General features: G+C 34.5%; 1 long non-coding RNA gene across 5 annotated transcripts in view; it reads left to right on the top strand.

Moving 5' to 3' along the window:
- Positions 1 to 22,271, top strand: part of LOC103782931 (uncharacterized) — a 105,903-nt gene that overhangs the window by 79,409 nt on the left and 4,223 nt on the right. Inside the window, exons 4-6 of one of the 5 annotated variants that reach the window (XR_008624916.1) lie at positions 11,418 to 11,520; positions 15,174 to 15,270; positions 19,639 to 19,737. This is a non-coding gene — a long non-coding RNA (uncharacterized LOC103782931). Of the gene's footprint in view, positions 1 to 11,417; positions 11,521 to 15,173; positions 17,651 to 19,638; positions 19,738 to 22,271 lie in introns of those variants that run through there. The other 4 variants (XR_004670790.3, XR_004670789.3, XR_608427.5 and 1 more) reach the window with 4 other exon arrangements.

Here is a 22,271-nt window from a genome sequence, read left to right as displayed (position 1 = left end):
AAATTACAAAAAAACTGGGCTTTTGTATTTTTTAATCTATTGTGGGAGCTCCTCAAAGCCACCAAAACTCTGCCAATTCCTGGTATGAACTGAGAACAAAGTCTCAACTAGAGATTTTAATGCCATTAAGCAGAAAGAAACCAGCAGAAGAGAAACCAGCAAATGCCCCCAGAGAAGAAAACAGCTGGCGATCATGATCAACATCTCATCTAGGAAGGACTATTCTGTCTCTGGAATTTTAGTTCATTTACTCCTAATTGTTTCTATAGTTCTTCGTTTTCATTGTTTTTTGGTATTCAGTTGAATGAGGATATTACCACTTATTCTTCTACTTTTTATGAACCTTTAGGTGTTTTCAATATTTGGTTATTATAAATATGTTACTATGAACACTTGGTACATGTCTCCTGTTGCACATGCAGGGGACATACTTGGAAGCTGAATTGCTGAGGATAGGATCTGTGTATGTTCAACTTTGGCAGTTAATGTCAAATAATTTTCCAAATTCTTGACCAATTTATATTCCCACCAGCAGTGTGTGAGAATTTTCATTGTTTTAATTTTACTCATTCTGATAAATATGTAGTGAGAACATAGTTTGTCTTTAATTTGCATTTTCTTGATTACTAATGAGGTTGAGAATCTTTTTGTTTACAAGTCATTGGGATGTCTCTCTTTGGAATTCTCTTTTCAAGTTTCCTGTCCATTCTTTTTTGCTTTTTACCATAGTCATCTCTCCTTCATATTAGTTTGCAGAAGTTTTTAATGTAGTCCTAATATGAGATTTCAGTTAGATTTATGTTTTCTCTCATTCTATGACTCACATTTTTACTCTTTTATAGCGTTTTTTTAGTTACATGTTTTTGCGTTTAATTTTGGTAAACACACGCAACATAAAATTTACCATTTTAAATCGTTTAAAGTGTACAGTTCAATAGTGTTAACTATATTCACATTGTTATGCAAAAAACCTCTAGAACTTTTATATCGTGCAAACTAAAACTCAATACCCTTTAAGTAACAACTGCCCATTTTACCCAATCCCTAGCCCTTGACAAACATCATTCTGCTTCTGTTTCTATGAGACTGGCTACTTAAGATTATTTCATATAAGTAAAATCCTACAGTGTTTATTACTTTGTTATTGGCCTATTTCAGTTAATATAATATTCTCAAGGTTTATCTTTATCATAGAATGTGACAAGGTTTCTTTTTTAAGGTTGAATAATATTCCATTCTATGTATGTGCCACATTTTCTTTAACTGTTCATGTCAAGGGACATTTGGGTTGCTTCCACCTTGTGGCTTTTATGAATAATGCAGCAATAAACATGGGTGTGCAACTATCTCTTCCAGGGCCTGCACTGCATACTTTAGATATGTCCTCAGAAATGGGATTGCTGGATAATAATTCTCATTTTTAATTTTTGACAAATCTCCACAGTTTTTCATAGTGGCTGCATCATTTTTTTTCCCACCAACAGTATGGAGGAGTTCCAATTTCTCCACATCCTCAACAGATTTCTTTTTTCTTTTTGTTAATTTAATTTTTATTTTAGGTTTAGGGGCATACATGCAGATTTGTTATATATAGGTAAACTGCATGTCACAGAGGTTTGGTGTACAGATTATTTCATCAGTCAGGTGATAGCCATCATACTCCATAGGCAGCTTTTTGATACTCTGTCTCCTCCCCACCTCCACCCTCAAGGAGGCCCCAGTGTCTGTTTTTCCCCTTTGCGTCCATGTGTTCTTGTTGCTTAGAGTTGTTTATAAGTGAGAATACTCAGTAATAGTGTTTTTGATTAATAGAAGTTCTTCATTTTAATGTAGTTTAATTAATCAGTTTCAACCTTTTTATTCTTCCCTTTTTTCTTATTTAACTGACTAGTTCAACCAATTCAGCTGACTAATTCTCTGTGGTTTTTGGCATCTCTGATGTGTTGTTTTGCACATCTAGGAGATTTTGTAGTTTTATCATTTGTACTTCTTCAGCTTTACAATTATTATTTAACAATAATGTTTATTTCTTTGTTGAAATAAATATTTATAATAGTATAAATATTACCATAATAATTTTATTGTAATATTACTATTATAATATATATTTTATTATAATAAATATATTAAGAAATATTATTTCTTGACTGAAATAAACATTGTTAAGTAATAATTCTAAAGCCAAAGAAGTACAAATGTTAACTATAAAATGCCTATTTATTCATTGACACCATATTTTTCTTCAATTCTTTGAATTTTTTTTTTTTTTTTTTTAATTTGAGATGGAGTCTTACTCTGTTGCCCAGGCTGGAGTGCAGTGGCACCATCTTGACTCACTGCAACCTCCACCTTCCAGGTTCAAGCGATCCTCTGGCTTCAGCCCCCCTAGTAGCTGGGATTACAGGTACGCACCACCATGCCCAGCTAATTTTTGTATTTTTAGTAGAGATAGGGTTTCACCATGTTGGCCAGCCTGGTCTCAAACTCCTGATCTCAGGCGATCCACCCGCCCTGGCCTCCCAAAGTGCTGGGATTACAGGCGTGAGCCACCATGCCCAGCCAATTCTTTGAATATTTTTATAGACATTTTAACTCTCTCTGAAGTGAGTGCCACATGTGCCAAAATACTTAACTAACTACCAAGTTTTTTAGCATAGGGAAAACCCACAGAGAACCAGGTTTTAAAAGCAGTGCAAAGACGGAACAGGGCGAAAAGAGCATGGAATGGTTCTAAGATACAAGTAATTTCCTGCAGGTTTGTTTGCTTTGGGATCTGTATTCTGACCTTTAGGTTTTCTGTTACTTGAACTTTTCATAACTGGGAACATGCTTTTTTAAGAAAAGCATCCAATTCATAGATTCTGCTCAATATCACTGTATTTTTCTAGAATACACATTATCTTCCCTCTGCCTACTTCTCTGTGGTGTCTCCTGGAGCCTTAAAATATACGAATAGTTATCAATCAGGCATTTAAGTAGTTCAGATACTGCATTTGGGTCTCTGTGGTTTTTATATTGTGAGCTCACAATTCTTAGCTCTTCCACGCAGTTTTTGTATTTTTATTTATGCTTTTAGATACTTCTCAGTAACTTTAGGCAGTTTTGTTTTTAATGTCTTTCATGTTTTATAATTGCTATCTGCTGCAGGTTTGCAGGGCCACTTATCTCCTACTATTACTGGAAGTTGATTTTGAATTAACTTTGAATATCAATTTTTTATTATCCGAAAATATATATATTTCACTTTCAGTTTTGAAGAATGATATTGCTGAGTATAAAAATCTAAGTGGAAAGTTGTATTTCTACTGATATGTTAAAGATATTTTACACTTTAAGTTTTCATTCATTGGTGCTCTTGGAAAGTCATCTGTTAGTCTGCTGCTACTTTGAAAAGAATTTATATTTTATTTTTCCCTTGGATGCTTTTAAGGTTGTTCGTTTTCTATTTGATTATATCTTTTGCTATGATGTATCTCTGTGTAAATTTCCTTTAATCTGCCCTGTGGTCTCTTGAAGCTGTGGCTTGCTTCTTTTATCAATTTTGGAAAATTGTCAGCCAATATTATGTAAATATTTTTGTCCCACTCTCTTATCTTTTATTACAACTACAATTAAATGTATGCTAGATCTTTCATTGTTTTCTCAATGAATCAAACCCTCCTTACTGTATTTTTCAAATTTTTGTCTCTCTATGTATCATTGTGAGTAGTTCTTCCTGACCTGTCTTCCATCTTTCTTTAATCTGTTCTTAAACTCATCCACTGAGTTATTAATTTAGCTTATTTGTACTTTCAGTTTTACAATTTCCTTTTTGTTGTGCTCACTCCTGTAATCCCAGCACTCTGGGAGGTCAAGCCAGCGGGGAGCTGATCACAAGTTCAGGAGTTCAAGACCAGCCTGGCCAATATGGTAGAATTTCCTTTTTATTTGTTTTATTTTATTTTTATTAATTGACAGGTAATAATTGTACATATTCGTGGGGGTACTAGTGATGTTTCCATACATATAATGTATAGTGATCAGATTAAGGTAATTAGCATTTCTGTCATCTCAAACATTTATCATTTCTTTGTGTTGGGAATGTTCAATATCAAATTAGTTCTTTTTAAAATAAGCAATGTTTACTTTTTACAGTTTCCAGTTCATTTTTGAAGCTTAAAAGTTGGCCTTTTAGCTTCACTTCATAGACATGGTAATTGTTTTATGTTCTGTTTCTGACAACTTTACTAACTGAAGAAGTTATGGATGTTTCTGCTGACTGTTATTTGTACCAGATCTTGTTCATTTTATCTTGTTTCCTCATGTTTTTCGTTATCTTTGATTAGGTGCTGCATAGTGTATTTGAAAAAATTATTTATAGAAATAATTTGAGGCCTAAGATGATGTGAATTCCTCCAGGGAAGATTTACTCTTGTTTCTTTTATGTGCCTGGTGGCAGTACTAATCTAGGATCTCCTAAATCTAATTTTAGGATATGAGATATTCTGTGTTACCCAGAAAATCTGATGGCAGAGAGATGCTGCAGTCCATATAGTTCTTTGATTATTTCCAGTTCTCTTATTCATGGAATGCAGTTTTCAGCCCTTCTGAGCCCCAAATTAAATAGGGAGTTCTTTTCTATTTTCCCCAACTTTGACCCTTACTTATATGTTCCTATTCAAGTGACGTTGTAAAAAGTGTTGCACAACCTTTTAATCATCTCTTTTTGGATTTACAAATGCCCACTGGTGGGGTGGTTTTGAATGTTAGGCTCATCTCTTTAGATTCCTGTTTTCTTCCAAATTTCTCCTAAATTTGATAATTCCTAATTGCATTGTTAGTTCTTTAATGCATTTAGGAAGTTAAAAAATGTTAGCTAGTCTTTTTTATTATCTTTAGCAGGTTTGGCCCAAATCACTGAACTAGATATTGTTGGAAGTAAAATCCTCCAGAGTCAGGGATTTGCATTCTAAGCCATGCTATTATACTCCCTCTCTTACTTTTGCTTTTTAAATAAAAATAACAGTGTTCAGAATCTTTAGTCCCAATTGCTTCTCATCTCATTCATAATGTAACCAAAGTCTTTAGAAGAACCTGTAAGATACTACTTGATCTGCCCTTCTCCAGCTCTCTGATCTTATTTTCCACTGCTCTCTCGTTCACTTTGCTCCAGGCACACTGATCTCTTTCGTCTTCATCTAACATACCAGGCATGCTTTTGCTCCTTCAGGATCTTTGCATTTGCTGGTGTCTGTGCCAGAAATTCTCCTTTCCCAAATAGCCACACTTCTTTACCTTCTAAGGCTTGAAATTAAATGTTCCCTTTTTAGTGGAACCTTCCCTGACTACCCTGTCTAAAATTTCAAATACTGTTTTCCTCTCACCTATTGTCTTGGTTTGTTTTGTGTTGCTATAACAGAATTCCACAGACTGGATAATTTATAAGGAGTGGAAATTTATTCTTTCACAGTTCTGTATACTGGGAAGTTCAAGATTAAGGCACCGTCAGTTTAGAGCCTGGTCTCTCTGGTTCCAAGATGGCACCTCACACACTGCTTCCTCCAGAGAGAAGGAATGTTGTGTCCTCACATGGCAGAAAAGCAAAAGAGAGAGAACCGACTCCCATGAGTACTTTTTATGGTGGCATAGCAGAAGCTTCATGATCTAAATGGCTCTCATTAGGCCTCAACACTGCTGCACTGGGGAACAAGTTTCTAACACATAAATTTTGGAGGGGATACATTCAAACCGTAGCACCTATGTGCTACCTATTGCTATATTCTGTTTCATTTTTTTCTTAAAAAGTATTATTATCTAACATATTGTATATTTTCATCTTTTAAGTCTTATTAGCAACCTCTCTTTCACCCAGAATATAAATTCCATGGAGGCAGTGATTTTTGTCTATTTGGTCATTGTTCTGTCTCCAGTACAGAGAGTGGAGTTTGTCACAAAATAATATTCAGTAAATATTTGTTGAATGAATAATAGAGAACTTTTGTTTATATATCTCAGGTAGGCTAGATATACCTTGAATTGTGCTTAAGGAATGCTTTCCTAAGTTCCTTAAGGAGTAAAAGGCAATACTGATCAAATGTTGTTTTTATTAAAAGTTTAATATAAAGAGAAAAATAAATCATATACTGATCAAATGTTGTTTTTATTAAAAGTTAAATATAAAGAAAAATAAATCATATACGAGAGGTAGAAAATAGTGTACTGGTAATTAATAAATAGTAAAACAGTAGTTCTTAAAGTTTAGCTTGCTTAAGAAATATGTGAGCATGCTTATTAAAATAAAGGTTCTAGGACAGGCCCTTTCTTCATGGATACTAAATCAGCAAAGATGGGGTGATAGCCTACAATGTGCATTTATACTAACATTTGAAACTTGGAGAAATATTGATCTAAAGAATCACAAGTTGGTCCCTGAAGCATAGAAATGAGTACAGTAGTTACTAGCTGAGCTTGGAAAAATATTTCCTTCTCTAACATTGCAAATGCACTGACCATATCCTCCTTCAGCAATTGGTTTTTAGACTCTATGATAATTTACGGGAATTCTCAGAAGGAGACCAACTTCTTCATGCCTCAGTTTTATTCTTTATATAATTAATTATGGACTCATTTACATTACTATTTCTTATTTACAAAGTGTTGAAAGGCATTCCTGGAGCAGAATTGAATGTATGAAAACATCTGATAATAAACAGAGATTATACTGGAGAGGAGTTCACGGGCTCCTGCTTCATCCTCTTGGACTGTGATATTAAAATGCTCACCAGCTGTGTTCAATCAATATTTCTTTTCATATTTGAATGTAGTTCCAACTCAGAGACAAAGGTCTAAGAAATATATTCTAAAATTTATCAGAGAAAGAATTAAATACCTATTCATATGCCTCCATTTTTTGACCTGTTTTCTTCAGGCTCCATTTCAGTAATCCACAAATTCTTGCTATCACCTGATAAGTGAATATAAAGCATTAAAGTGCCAATTGCACAGTTTTTGTTTTTAAGGGTCAGGGAAGGGTTAGGACATCCTGGGTCTGGATTTCATTCTTTTCTAGACTTCCTGTGTAATTTAATGCTCCTCCATCTGCACTCAGAATCCTATTAGAATAAAAGAGAGATTTCAGCTGCTTTTTCGCTCGTATGTAACTGCGTTTCTAATGGCAACTTCCCAATAGAGGTTCAGGTGCTTACGTGAAGAAAGGACATTCTCACTCCATTTCAATGAATTTGGAACAGTGCATTTAGAAGAATAAGCTTTATATCTTTCATCCAGCATTCCTCTTACCTTTAATTTAGAAGCAAACAGGTCTACCCCTAAATATGTTTTGAGATTTTCTCTACTAATCTATTGAATTGTTTATTTTTTGAGGCTCTATGAGGATGGTGGTATTATTATGTGGTAGTTATTGTTTTAAACTGCACAACAAGTTTTCCCATATGCACCTTCCTACTTATATAATAGGCCCCTTCCTTATATACCCCGGTATTAGTGGATGGGAATAACAGTTGTGGCCAACCGAAGCACTCATTATTCTGGCTGCATACATTGGTTGAGAGGTAGCTTAATGACATCGGTCAATCAATCAGACTCCTTGGGATATTCCTATTGGGACAAGCGTGGAAAATTGTTTCTTGCCTCTGTGGTCCCCTTACTGGAAGGATAGGAACCTAAGAGCACTAGAAACTATCCTACTCATCATGTGGCTACAGCCAGGCAACAATACTAGAGAATGAGGCCCACACCTAGAAAGACGCAGAGCTGAAACGTGAGGAAAAGGCTAATTATTATTATTTTTTTTTTTGAGACGGAGTCTCGCTCTGTTGCCCAGGCTGGAGTGCAGTGGCACAATCTCGGCTCACTGCAAGCTTTGCCTCCCAGGTTCATGCCATTCTCCTGCCTCAGCCTCCCGAGTAGCTGGGACTACAGGCGCCTGCCACCATGCCCAGCTGATTTTTTTTTTTTTTGTATTTTTAATAGAGACGGGGTTTCACTGTGTTAGCCAGGATAGTCTCGATCTCCTGACCTCGTGATCTGCCCGTCTCGGCCTGGAAAAGGCTAATTTTTAAAATTTTGTTTTTAATTGACATGTAATAGTTGTACATTTATATGGAGTACACTGTGATATTCCAAGGGGAAAGGATCTTGGTGATCTGGTCCTGAATATATTAGGTTGGTACAAAATGTTTGATGCTGGGATCATTCCTTTCCTTCCCTATTACATAGTCAATAAATTAATTTTTACCACATGCTAGTTGAATTGCATTTCTGTTATTTCAAACTGAAAACATCCTGACAAAAATAAACAATAACAACAAATAGAAATGGAGATTTAAAAAAACATGCAGGAAGTTAACAATTCCTTCAATGGTACAAATGAGTTTTCTGGATATGTCACAGGTATAAGCATTTTCGTTAATAACTTGGTTTTGTGTCAGGATTCCTTTATTCCTCCTGCATCTAACATTAATAAATTGCTATTTGTTGTTAAGGGAAGTAGGGAACTCCTGTAATATTAAATCTAGGGAGATCCCAGAAAGTTAGCCGTCCCAAAGTCTTTGAAAACCTGGCTACATTGTCACCTTAAGCTTAGGAAGCCAAAATTCAGTATGGACATAGAAATATCTCTTTTTTAGGGGGAGAATTCCAGAGTAGCTGATAAATTGTATTCTTTTTTGGCACCATGACTCATAGCTATAACTTTTTAACTCTTTAGGGGGACTTTTGCATTTGCCATGAGAGATGTCATTTCAATGCCTAAAAGTTAGATAGATTAAAGATAGGATGTAGCTTGGGACATGCATACTGGGACATTTCTGAGTGTGAAAGGGGTTTCTATCAACAGTTAGACCCAGGACAATAGGTCCAAGAACACCAAGAACAAGAACACCAAGAACCAAGAACATGCTAGAGAAAGGGAGATATTTGTTTGTCTTTGCCAGAGATGATAGACTCTTTTCCTAGACTAGTGGTTTCCAAACTGGTTCCACATTAGAATTGCCTGGGAAACTTACAAAAATACAGAAGCTAAGTTTCCTCACCCAGAGATTTTGATGATTTGTCTGGAGTGGCATATGGGAATTTCACTTTTAAAGAGTTCCCTGGAGACTGTACAGCATAGTTTTAGTATTTAAGTATCTAAACCTGAATCTCAATAGGCAAAGACCTGGTGTCTCTTCTTCCATGAGCTAGATGTGTGATTCTGGACAAATAATTTTCTGATCTTCAATGGCTTCATCTATAAAAAGAGGGGTTTAGTCTAAAAAATACTCTAAGATCTACTGAACTCTGATATTCTACAATTCTGATCGTTTGAAGAGCTCTTCTTTACAGGGATTAAAATCTGTTAAAGTCAGAACCTACTTCCCCTTGTCTTGGACAATGACAGAACATTATTTGGAGGAAGGCTAATCAAGTTCGTTTCTTAAAAGCCAAGGATGTGTTGTATAAACGAAGTGATAGGACATGCGCACATATTAATTCTAGTGCTGTTTGAGAGCACCTAGCAGTTTTCATGCCAGCTGAGAGGATGAAAGGCCTGCAACCCCCAAAGACATTATGTAATCTTTGCAATCTAATTCAGCACAACCTTCAACAACTGAAATGTTGAAGGGCAGGTTTACTTTTCCCCAGAATGAATTTTTATGGTTGCTTATACTGAGAAGGCATTGCATTGTGTGTGTCTTGTTAATGACCTAATTCAGTGTGTTCTTCTGTCTATAAATGGAGACAAACTGAGAGATGTACAACTGGTCTAAAATAGAGGGCCTAGTTCAGGGTGTGAAATGTATTTTGTTAAGTCATGTTAAGCCTCAGTTCCTCATTCCTTTTAACAACAAACTCCTTTAAAGATTTAATGCTAGCATTGAATTACTTTTTATAACCCCATAAGAACCCTATCCCCTCTGCTTCTTTTGTTCTGGCTGAGTTAATATATCAGGTAGGATATGCTGGATCGTGGCACCTTCTCAAACTCATCAACCAGCAATCTTCCCTTCTTTTTTCGTAGAGTAGTCCCTAATAAATACAAACGAGAAGAAATATCTCTCTACTTAATGTTTCACTCCTGAGTTGATCATATATAGCCTGTTTGTCCAAAAACATTTTTGAGTTCCTACTGGGTTTTCAGCAGACCTTTAGATTTAAACTACCCTAAGTTTTTGTTTGTTTGTTTTTCTTCATCTCTGTATCTCGGCCTGTACAACCTCCAAAGATGATCCATATTGCAAAATGATGTCTTCTGCATAGATCTCAAACCAAAATAAAAATTCCCCTTCCTGGCAATAGTATCAGCTTAAGAATTAGGAAAAAATCAATTGTGTTAAACTAATTTATATTACTGTATAAATGACTAAAAAATATATATTGTTTCAGTAGGACAATAAAATGTATGCATTCTATTTAGCTACTTATAAGTAGCTAAATTTTTTCCTCTTTCTGCATGCTTTCTAAAAATATTCTGACTTATTTCTTATATGCATTTCTCACAATAAGTTGAGTTCATATATTGGGGTACTTGGTGCACATTTCCCCATGAAGTAGAGCTGCAGATGATAGCTAGCTTATCCACCAGTCCTCCAAATCCCCATCTAACTCTTCTTGTAATTTATAAACAGAGGATTATTGATAAATGTTGCTTAAGTGAATAACTGAATAGAAGTTAGACAGGGAGGAGGGCTCGTCCATGAAGAGGGTCTGTGGGTAGTATTCAGTGCTAGAAGACACTTCCTCCTCTTTTCCAGGGCAAAACACTGCTCTGGGTAAAATTATAATGCTCACAGAGCATCTTTTGTATCATAACTCTCTACTCATACTTTCCAACCTCTTTAGACGCTCTCTTCAGTGCTTTCCTAGGTTTATAAGTAAAATCTTTGATCTTGCCCTTCTCATGGAAGGCCTCCTTGCTTCAATATTACCTGTTTCTCCCCTATGAAAACCCGTCATACCTCTCAAATAAAATCCATCTTTTATGAACTCTTCCTAATCACCTTTTAGTATGAAAATAAGCTGATTTAAACATAAGACTCCAAGATTGTTTGTGCTTTAAAGGAAGATATATGTTAACCCAAAATATCTCCAACAGTGGAGTTTTATGTAGTCTGGCTAATTCAATGTGACAATTCAGGCAGAGTGAGAGAATATATTTTCAAGGGGCCAATCTATAGAGTGTCTTGACTGTGTTTCTTTCTCCAGAGTTACCTCCCTTTCATATCATTTCTTCTTTCTAGGTTTTATTTGGGTGGAGGAAACAATGGTTAAATTATGTAGATCAATTATCTAGAAAATAAATACCAAACAATGAAATTGTCTTGAAAGTATTATAAAATTTATTCATGCTTTTTTGGAATTGTTTTGAATATTTTTATAAATTTTTTCATCCTTTTTTTCAGCAATTCAAGAATAATTTGCTTTTTGCTATGTTGCAGCAGTGAAGGCAGTGAGGGGCTGTGGTGTGATCCAGGAGGCTGAGAATTATGCAGTGGGTGCTGTCACCTTGAAGACATCAGCGTGATCAGGCAGATCATCATGGTAGTAAAATAGATTAAAAATTGCTCTAAGAGGCCATTTTATGAAATAGAAGTGATTTACCACTGAGCAGGAGATATCCCAGTTGTGGTGGCTGGAAGAGAAATTTTCTAAGCAAAGATGAGAAAAAGCAAATGGCTGGTGCTGACGGATCTTTCCAAGCAGTGCTATGTGGCTTCTGTACGCTTCTGCAGACACTGCATCTGTATTCCTGTAGTGAGTGATTCTGACATGGCAAACATGCACAGCAACACAGATTTCCCTGAAGTACACACTTCACAGGGTTTCAATGACTGACAGTTTTTGTCAGTGTCATTTTTAAAAGAAAGTGGAGAAGGACCTTCACGTTGTGCACGTGTACCCTAGAACTTAAAGTATAATAATAAAAAAAAAGAAAGTGGACGTTCACTACAAATTTTGATTTGTTGTTGTTGTTGATGTTGCAGAGAATGATACAGTGTATCTGTTATGATTTTGTGAGTAAATGTTTAACTTTTCACAAATTTTATAAAGTTAAATATGAAGCAAGATGATTCAGGAATCCTGTAACTTGCAGCCCACTCCCACTCTCCCAATCCAACCCGTATCCATCACCAGCTTGAGAAAGGGAAAGGGAGGAGGACCCAGCAAAGTGGTTGAATCTCAGCAAATCAATGAGTTTGGAAAGAAACAGTTTCAGACTGAAGATTGCAGAGAAAGTTTTTATTTATTTATCTATTTATTTCTTTTTTCTTTTCTTTGTTGCCTCTTACCTTGGTTTGGCAAATGAAAGGCTCTAGTGGATGTGGAATTTGAGAGCACTGGAGAAGAGAAGAGAAAACAAGATGCACTAACTGTGACATTTTGCTAAGTGCCTAGAAATAGATTCCCTTTACTGTCTTTACAGAGGTTTAACTAAGGAATGAAATTCCACTGAAACCTTTTTTGCCTGTTTGGATTGTGCCTCATTGACAGTGATACCACTCTGGGGCTAAGTCTGATGTGTCACAACCCAACAGGGTGGGGCTTTATCTCTTTTTCAATTGATTACATGAAATAATTGTATTAAATAGAAAATATAAAGGCATAAATGCCTTGATATTTATTTCTTATCAGTCCTTATATTCCTTAGTAGATCTCTATTTAAAGCTCTAAAATTATTTATCTTCTCCTCCCCTGATACTGCTTTTCAGTCTAAACTCTCCAAATTTTGTGAATGTGAAGAAACTTACAAACTGAATATTTATGAAAACAATCTTCTATTGTAAAAGTAATATGATCCCATTAAACAAAATTTGTAAAAAAAAAAAAAAAAAAGAAAGAAAGAAAGAAAAGAAAAAAATCACCTACAACATTATTAGCCTAATATAAACTGATACAAATGAATATAATACTGCTTTGGTATTTTCTTTCCATATTTTCTTTTACAAAGCCTAGTCATGATTATATTAAGCACTTTACCTCAGGTAAAGCACTCAGCTTTCCCTTTGATTCCAGCATTTGGCATCTGAGGGCCATGATCTTTGGTAGCCATTTTTTTAATACTTCAGGAGTTTATATGCCAGAATCAGGCTGTCAAATAGGTCCATATTAATACCTGTTAAATTCTGAAAGTTCAGGGACAAACTTTTAATCTATCCTTAGCAAAAAGTGATAAACTTGGAGGTGCTAAGTAAATAAAATGTCTTAATAAAATTCCATTACAGTGTTCACATGTACCATTCTGATACTGTATATTTGCCCTTACAGTCTTGTCTGCATAGCAGGATGCTGTGCCAAATCATCTCAGCAAGAGGTCTCTACATCACGATGTAGGCAAAGATATTAGAGTGGGTGAAGAGAACCTCTTATTACCTTTTCTGGGCCCAATTTTCTCATAATGAACCTGCACAAGATGATCTCTAAGGTTCGGTTGTGTTGTAGCAATATATTCTGTAGAGTTGAGAACTTGAAAAGTTTCCTCCACTTAGCAAAGTTATTTCTAGACAGAAATGTCTTTTGTATTCTTAAGGCGTATCGTGTATGACAGTAATCTCCTAATTTTTTTCTTACACACCTGCTAAAAGAATTCTAAAAAGCTATATACCCTCCTGCACATTTAAAAGGACATTAAAATTTCTTTTCATCACTATAAACAATGATAAGGGATGTAATATTCAGTATAATATAAATATTGACCTTTTAGAATAAAACCATTTTAAAAGCACTCAATATAACAAAAACCATTGCAATGTGTTACTAGCTATAACCCATTCAAAACTAGGTGACCATGCTTTTCAAAGAAATTTAATTTGTAGTTTTCTTTGTTCTTTTATTTCCATTCCATCCCCCCACAGAATTGTTTCTTAATTCAATATATTTTTATGCTTAAAAATCTTCTATTGTTTCACTTGTAGTTTTCTTCCTACTTGTATTTCTGCCTCTGAATTACAACCTAATTGATTTTTATGCTTAAAAATCCCTTATTAATCATATTACTCGGCAATAAATACATGAGTATTCATTTGGGAACTAATTTTTAAAATTCATGTCCATAGGTTCTAACTGTTCAAATGTTTCTTTTGGATTGAGTTTTCATTATAGTTATTAGTACAAAATTGGAATAGATGGCATGAATATATTACACATTTTGATACATAATTATTAAGCAAATGCATTTCTTAGGGGGATAGATATAATTTTTTTAAACAATTAGCTTATTGTAGACATGCATGAATATTACTAATTGTTAGGCAGGGTTGAGCATCAACTTTGCTTTATTTCTCCTCCTTAGAGATGAAAAGCTTATGTTCACTTAAATAAGTAGATGAGAATGAAAGTTTTGCTACAGTAATGTTACTCAGTTTTATTGACTCAAGTCATATGCAAGAAACACATATATCTCTGTCATGGTTAACTTTATGTGTCACCTTGACAAGGCTGTGGTGCCCAGTTATTTGGTTAAACACTAGTCTAAATGTTGCTGTGAAGGTATTTGTAGAGGTGATTGACATTTACAACCAATACACTTTGAGTAAAGCAAATTGCCTGCAATGATGTGGCTAAGCCTCATTTATTCTATTGAAGGCCTTAAGAGCAAAGACTGAGGTTTCCCAAAAAAGAAGCAATTCTACCTTAAGACTGCAGCCAGCATAGAAACCCTGCCTGAGTTTACAGCCTACTGGCTGCTCTATAGATTTTGGTTTCAAGACTGCAATGTCAACTCTTACTTGAATTTCCAGCCTGCCAGCCAGTCTTACAAACTTCAGACTTGTTAGCCCCACTGCAAGAGCCAATTCCTTAAGATAGTTCTCTATGTATCTCCATCTCTATCTCTATCTCTATCTCTCTCTATCTCTCTCTATCTCTGTCTCTGTTTCTATCTCTATCTCTATCCCCCCTCTCTACCTTTATCTCTATCTGTATCCCCTAATCTCTATCTCTATCTCTCTATCTCTCTCTATTTCTATCTCTGTCTCTGTCTCTGTATCTATCTATATCTTTATCTCTATCTCCTATTGGTTCTGTTTATCTGAAGAATCCTAACTAGTAGTCTCATATCAAAAGTACTTTTAGTGACCTATCATTGACAACTGAATTAGACTCTTTACAATTTTTTTAAGAAAAATAATTGAGTACCCCTCAAATGAAAAAAAAAAGATTTGTTACCTAATCTTAATTTTCTTTTCTTTTTTTAGGTACTGCATTTCCTGGACACGATCTTAATTTTCTTAATACCTCCGCTGACATTTCAAATAGCGTCTCTAATGCCCCAGAGACTTTTATGCCCCTAAGGTAGTTTTCTTTCTTTTGTGAAGCAGAAGAGGGGAAATTGTTAAAGGGAATTATTTTAACTAAATTTATTTCCATAAAACTATCTTTGTCTTTATATCCCATGGAAAGTGTTAGGTAGCCTCAGGATTATATCTCAGTTGGAAAACTGTAGATGTAAACCTTCTTGCTATCTACATACTTACATATTTTTCTGTTGTTATTTACTTATGAATAGCATTTTGATTATAGCAGAAATAAAATACATTAAATGACTAAGCTCAGAAATAAGAAAAAAAGGTCAATGGTGATCATTTATTTGGAAACTATGATATTTTAATGATATTAATGGTGTAATTGACATTTAGTTAAACATATTTCAACATAAGTAGAGCACTTTAACTCTTATGGTCCATTTAAAATGTAATCATACATTTATGTATTTCTAGTTAATGTATCAAACTCAACTGAGTAATCAATGTACATCATTTATTTTGCTCCTAAGTTAATACACGAAGTTATGCCTTAAAATTACTAATTTGCTGCAATATCCAACACTCTCTTTAAGTCTTACATCTGGAAAAAAGGATATAAACATTTCATGACACCAAACCCAAGTATTTTTGATGCCCTTGGCAGTGTCAGTTGAACAGACAGTGTCATTTAATGTTTGAGACAGCATCTGAATTCCTTTTTTCGTAAATAAAATGCAGTTTTTGGAAAGTTAATGTGAATAGAAAAATTTCTAACGTTTTATGTGTATGTGTTTTGTTTGGTACAGGCTGAGCATCTCAAATCTGAAAATTTGAAATCTGAAATGTTTCTAAAATTCAACTCTTTTGAGTGCTGATATGACTTTCAAAGGAAAAGCCATTGGAGCATTTCAGATTTTGGATTTTTGGATTTGGGATGTTTAACCAGGGTAAAATATAGAATGCAAATATTCCAAAATCTGAATAAAATTGAAATCTGAAATGCTTATGGTTCCAAGCATTTTGGATAAGGGATAATTAAGCTGTATAACTTATAAAACTGAATATAACAAAATTTCCCAACATGTGGAAAATGATGTCTTTTTTCAAAAATGTCAATAGCAGATACATGGTACAGTAAGTTAGGGGAAAAAATGAGGTTTCATATCTTCTAGTTTCCTAATTAAAAGGAGCCCATTCTAGGTTGGAAGAAAGTGTCAGTAAGATCATTTCTCCTATTTGAAAATCATACAAAGCTTGTCAGAGTGACTCAGGCCAGGAGTGTAGCTGGGCGTGTAGCTAAATGATATCTCCCCACATCTATATAATAAGCTGTTACCTGCTTTAAAAGGAAAAGCTCTCAGCATGACTCTAATGTTGCATTTCTGGAATACAGCTTGAAAAGCTCCTCTCAGGGTTGAACAGAGCATGAAGGTAATGGTTATTATCTACTCACATTAAAAAAAAAAAAAGAAAGAAAGAAACCACCACAGAAAACTACTTACTGTCTTTAGGCTCTACTTTCAAAAGTGCCCTTTATGAACGCTTTTACACTGTTGGTGGGAGTGTAAATTAGTTCAACCATTGTGGAAGACAGTGTGGTGATTCCTCAAGGATCTAGAATCAGAAATACCATTTGCCAGCAATCCCATTACTGGGTATATACCCAAAGGATTATAAATCATTCTGTTATAAAGACACATGCACACGTATGTTTATTGCAGCACTGTTCACAATAGCAAAGACTTGGAACCAACCCAAATGCCCATCAATGATAGACTGGATAAAGAAATTGTGGCACATACACACCATGGAATACTATGCAGCCATAATAAAGGATGAGTTCATGTCCTTTGCAGGGACATGGACAAAGCTGGAAACCATCATTCTCAGCAAACAAGAACAGAAAATCAAACACTGCATGTTCTCAGTCTAAGTGGGAGCTGAACAATGAGAAAACATGGACACAGAGAGGGGAACATCACACACTGGGCCTGTTGGGGGGTGGGGGGCTAGGGGAGGGATAGCATTAGGAGAAATACCTAATGTAAATGACAGGTTAATGGGTGCAGCAAACCACCATGGCATGTGTATACCTATGTAACAAACCTGCATGTTCTGCACATGTATCCCAGAACTTAAAGTATAAATAAATAAATGAATAAATAAATAAATAAATTTTAAAAAGTGCCCTTTATGTGTGTGTGTGTACATACATATATATTATATATATGTTTTAAATATATTATATATATTTTTTATAGTTCAGAGGTCTTTTATCTTTCTATACCTATTATGCCATGAATTCATAGGGAATAGGTTCCAGCAGCTCAGGCTCCTCTCCATTGGTTCTCCAAAGTGTGCTCCTCTGGGTGGAGCTGGCTGACACCAAGTACCTTTGTCTTTGGCTTCCTTTTTTTCTGATCATTTTCCTTCATGCGTTTCAGGAAGCTATTTCGGGTCTTAGAGTGCTTAATGTGCTTAATATGCACATTAATTCTCTTGGCAAGAATCCTGCCCTTGTTTGTTTAGAACAATGCCAACAGCATGCTGGGTAACATTGTAGACTCTTCCAGGTTTGCCATGGTAGCGCTTGTGGGGCATTCCTTTTTGAACAGTATCCATTCCTTTGATGTCTACAATATCGCCTTTCTTGTGGATTCCCATGTATGTGGCCAAAGGAACAATTCTATGTTTTCTAAAAGGCCAAGAGAACAATTATCAGGTGACTCTCCTGTTTCCCTTTGTGTTCATCATTTTGGTGAATTACTGGAAGATGGTGGTTCTGGCTGAAAGGGATATTTTTGTAGCTTTGATTCTGCAGTTATTCATTTTTATATTGTTGATTTGTGCATGTGTAATTATATTCAACCTTCTCTCTCTGAGATCTGATGGTATAAAAGGATGACATTTATGTTACCAAATATTTTACCTAAGTAAAAAAATAACTGAATATAAAAGATTACATTTATCATAAATTATATACCCTAAACTGCATAATCAGAGTAGCAAAATGCAGACACTTTCATCAATTCAATTTTGATGGTTTAAAAGCATTTTCCCCCACTGGTGTGCTGAAACTGGCCTGCACTGGCTTATAACAGCTGATTGTTAGATTTTTAGGAATCATGTTGGCAGCTTGAAATCAGTCATAGAAGGAGTATTTACACCATGGAAACCAGCAAATGTTACAAACCAGCACTTTTTTTTTCCCTCCAGGGAGAAGCCAGATGTTAAACATTAACCAGTACACTACTACCTATGTACACAAAGTCTCTCTCTTTCTCTCCTCTCTCTCTCTCTTTTTCTCCTCTCTCTCTCTCTTTCTCTCCCTAATAAAGTTTGTATGATTAGGAGGAAGAAATTCCATGATTAATATCAAATTGCCTATTACAATTTTTTTGTAAAGTTGTTGTGAATTGAATGTATTATATTCTTGGGAGAATAAAATGAAGTCTGGACCAAAGATGAATGTCTTGTAGAAAATGTATGAATTGGTTTCAGAACGTACAGTTCTAGATTTTCTCGACAATCAAAAACATGTTCAGTGAAAATGAATACTTTTTTATTTTAATAAATAAGGACTCCATTTACAACTGAGCAACTGTCTTTTTTTTAGGGGAAATTTTGTACAAGATTCCTCCTCTTGCCTCAAAAAATAAGGAGCCCAAACTTAGACTCAAGCTCTGTTTAATGTTAGGCAATGCTTCTTGGCAAAGCAAGAGAACTGTGATGTTCTATCACTATAGAATTAGCCACAAGGCATGCTGCTCAGAATACTGTTACTTACATTGTTACCAGTTACAAGAGCCTCTATTGTACTCAATACACACACACATACACAGGAAAAGTAGAGTCAATATTGGTGGTGGAGCTGTGAGTTGCACAAATATGCTGCCTGAGTAGTTATGTGTCTGAATTAGCTAACATTAGCATCCATTATGCCTAAATAGCTTTCAAAATATAATACTGAAATTTCTCTCTTCTGCCCCAGAGTTTACATGTCAAAAGTTATTGAATTTAGAGATTTCTAAGATTGACATGCAAACCAGTGTAGTCCAATATTCTCTTACAAGGCTACTTATTCAGAAAATTTGTGAGACCTAGGTCATATCTCTTTTCATTCACACAATTTTTCACACAGACAGATTTTAGCAATAATTAGAGTGTTATCATTGTCTTATATAATTTTATTCTTTAATAAAAAATTGCAGTTATGACGGAAAAAACATCTACTTATCATGGTAATGAATTATTCACTCATGATCGAGACAGACACCTATAATTATATGATGATTTGGCTTATCTTCAATAAAGAGTTTTAAATTTTATTTTTTAATGATTTGAAATAAAATTATGTGGTATATAATTATATTTTGTAAGTGTTCCACTTGTATTTGAATAAAATGTATATTTTTAGCCAGGCACGGTGGTTTATGCCTGTAATCTCAGAACTTCGGGAAACTGAGACGGGAGGATTGCTTGAGGCCAGGAGTTTGACACCAGCCTGGACAGCATGGTAAGACCTCATCTCTACAAAAATAAAAATAAAAAAATTTAGCTGGGCATGGTGGTACATGCCTATAGTTGCAGCTACTCAGGAGGCTTTAAGTGGGAGGATTGCTTGATCCCAGGAGTTTCAGCTGCAGTGAGCTATGACTGTGTCACTGTACGCCACCCTGGGCAACAGCGCAAGACCCTGCCTCTTAACAAAAAAGTATATTTTCTGTTTGAGAGTTCCCATAGGAAGTTTCCTCACATGATTTTGTATTTGTCAGTTTCTCTATTTATATATATTGCAGCTATACTTGGCTGTTGTTCTTTCTTGGTGAATTATTCCCTTCATAAATTTGAAATACTCCTTTTTGTCCTTTTCAATATCTTGAAATCTACTCTTTTTTTGCTATTAAAAATACTAGTACATCAGATTTTTTTAACTAATATTTCCTTGTTGGTTTTTATCACACTTGGAATCTTAAATCTTTTGTGTTACTTTGTTTAAATGAGTCTTTATATCATATGAACAGTACAGTATCTGAGAATTTCTGTCTTTTATGAGGTAAATTTAAAGCATTCACTTTTGCGGGGAATTACTGGTAAGTTTGGACTTATTTTGTAATTACTTTTTTTTATGCTCAATTTACCATCCTTTCCATTCCTTGGTGTTTTCTTTTCTACTTCTTACTGGGTTGGCCAATCATTCTATTTTCACCTCTATCCATACGGAAGCTCTACATTTTTTGTAAGTTCTAATTTTCAGGAGTTCCCTTAATATTTGACATTTTTCTTGATTTCAAGGCAAGAAATCATAAACATATAGTTTGATGATTTTTCACACCCAAAACAAAAACAGAATATTAGTAGCATCCTGGAGGCCTCCTTGGGCTCTCTTCCAGTTCTAACTCCTTTCCCCAAGATAACCATTATCCTGGCTTCTAACATAAGAGATTAGTTTCTCCTCTTCTTGAATTTTATATACATGAAATCATGTGGTATTTATTTTTTGTTTGGCTCTTTTTTTCTTGCTGACATTATGTTGGTGAGATTCATCTGTATTGTTACACATAGTTGTAGTTTATTCATTGTCATTATTATATAATACTTTGTTGTATCACTATGCCATAATTTATTTATGCATTCTACTGTTGATGGGCTTCAGGTAATTTTTAGTTTTTGGCAATTACAAATAACGCAGCCATGAATATTCTAGTACAAGTCTTTTGATGTATATTAGTACTAGTTTATGTTGGGTATATTTCTACAAATAAAATTATTGGGTCATATGGTATGTGTATATCCAATACTAGTAGACATGGTCACTTTCCCAAAGTGATTGTACCAATGTGAACTCTCCCCAGCAGTGTATGAGAGTTCTGATTGTTCCACATCTTCTCCAACACTTAGTGACATGTGTTCTTTTCTTTTTAGCACTAATATTTTAAATATGAAAACTTTAACTCATGTTGAATCACAATTTTACAAATTACGTTGGGTTAATCTTATCCATTGGGCCCAAGTACAATTTTTTTCTTCTTCTCCTTCCTGCCCATATTAAGATCATCTAGAATTTCAGTTACACATTATTATTATTACTTCTCACGGTTTTTGTAATTCTTTTTCTCCTTAAACTCTAGCTAATCTTTCAGAGAGAGTTTTTGAAAATTACATTTTAGTATCTGAAAATGTCTTTATTTTGCTTTTTCATGATTTGAAATTCTAACAAAAATTATTTCTCTTTTAAACTATTTAAGATACTTCTCCATTATTTTGCATTCATTCTTACCTATGAGAAGTTCTATGTTACTCCAATTATTGCTCCTTAATGGGTCTTTTTTCCTCTTTGGAGGATTTTCAGATTTTTCTGATGTCTCGAAATTTTGCTATAATGGGTCCACAGAAAGGATTTTTTTCATTTTTTCTAATGAGAACTTTAAATATTCTTGCCTCTTTTATGTTCTGAAATGAAAATAAAATTTTAAATATTTTTCCCTTCCATTTTCTTTGGTCCCTTTGAAACTTTTGAAATTTTTTAAACTTTTCAATCTATCCTCTTTCTTGGCATTTTGGGGTTATATTCTAGGTGAAATATTAGCACTCTGTGTGTGTGTGTGTGTGTGTGTCTGTGTGTATGTGTGTGTGTGTCTTTGGATATGTATAAGGAAAACCCATATACACACTATCCAACCTCAAGAACTATCATTATTCACTTTATGTATTTCTATTCATGATTGATCTACTTATCTATTCCCATAAATGCACTATGCACTATATAAATGTATATATGTGTATATATATATATATTTTTGGTTGGAGTTTTCTTAAAGTAAATTCAGACAAAATCATTTTATTGGTAATTACTTAAATATTTCCAATAGATAAGGACTTTTCTTTTAAATTTAGCTACAATACAATTATCAATCTTAAAATAATTAATGATAATTCCTTTATAGTATTTAACACCTAGTTTATGAACAATTTGAGTATATATATCGGTTGGTTTGTTCAAATAAGTCAACACATTGCATTTGGTTGATTTACCTCTTAAATTCCCTT

Source organism: Pan paniscus, chromosome 2 (genome assembly GCF_029289425.2).
Source record: "Pan paniscus chromosome 2, NHGRI_mPanPan1-v2.0_pri, whole genome shotgun sequence".
Taxonomy (NCBI): Eukaryota; Metazoa; Chordata; class Mammalia; order Primates; family Hominidae; genus Pan; species Pan paniscus.
This window is presented reverse-complemented; position numbering and strand designations above follow the sequence as displayed.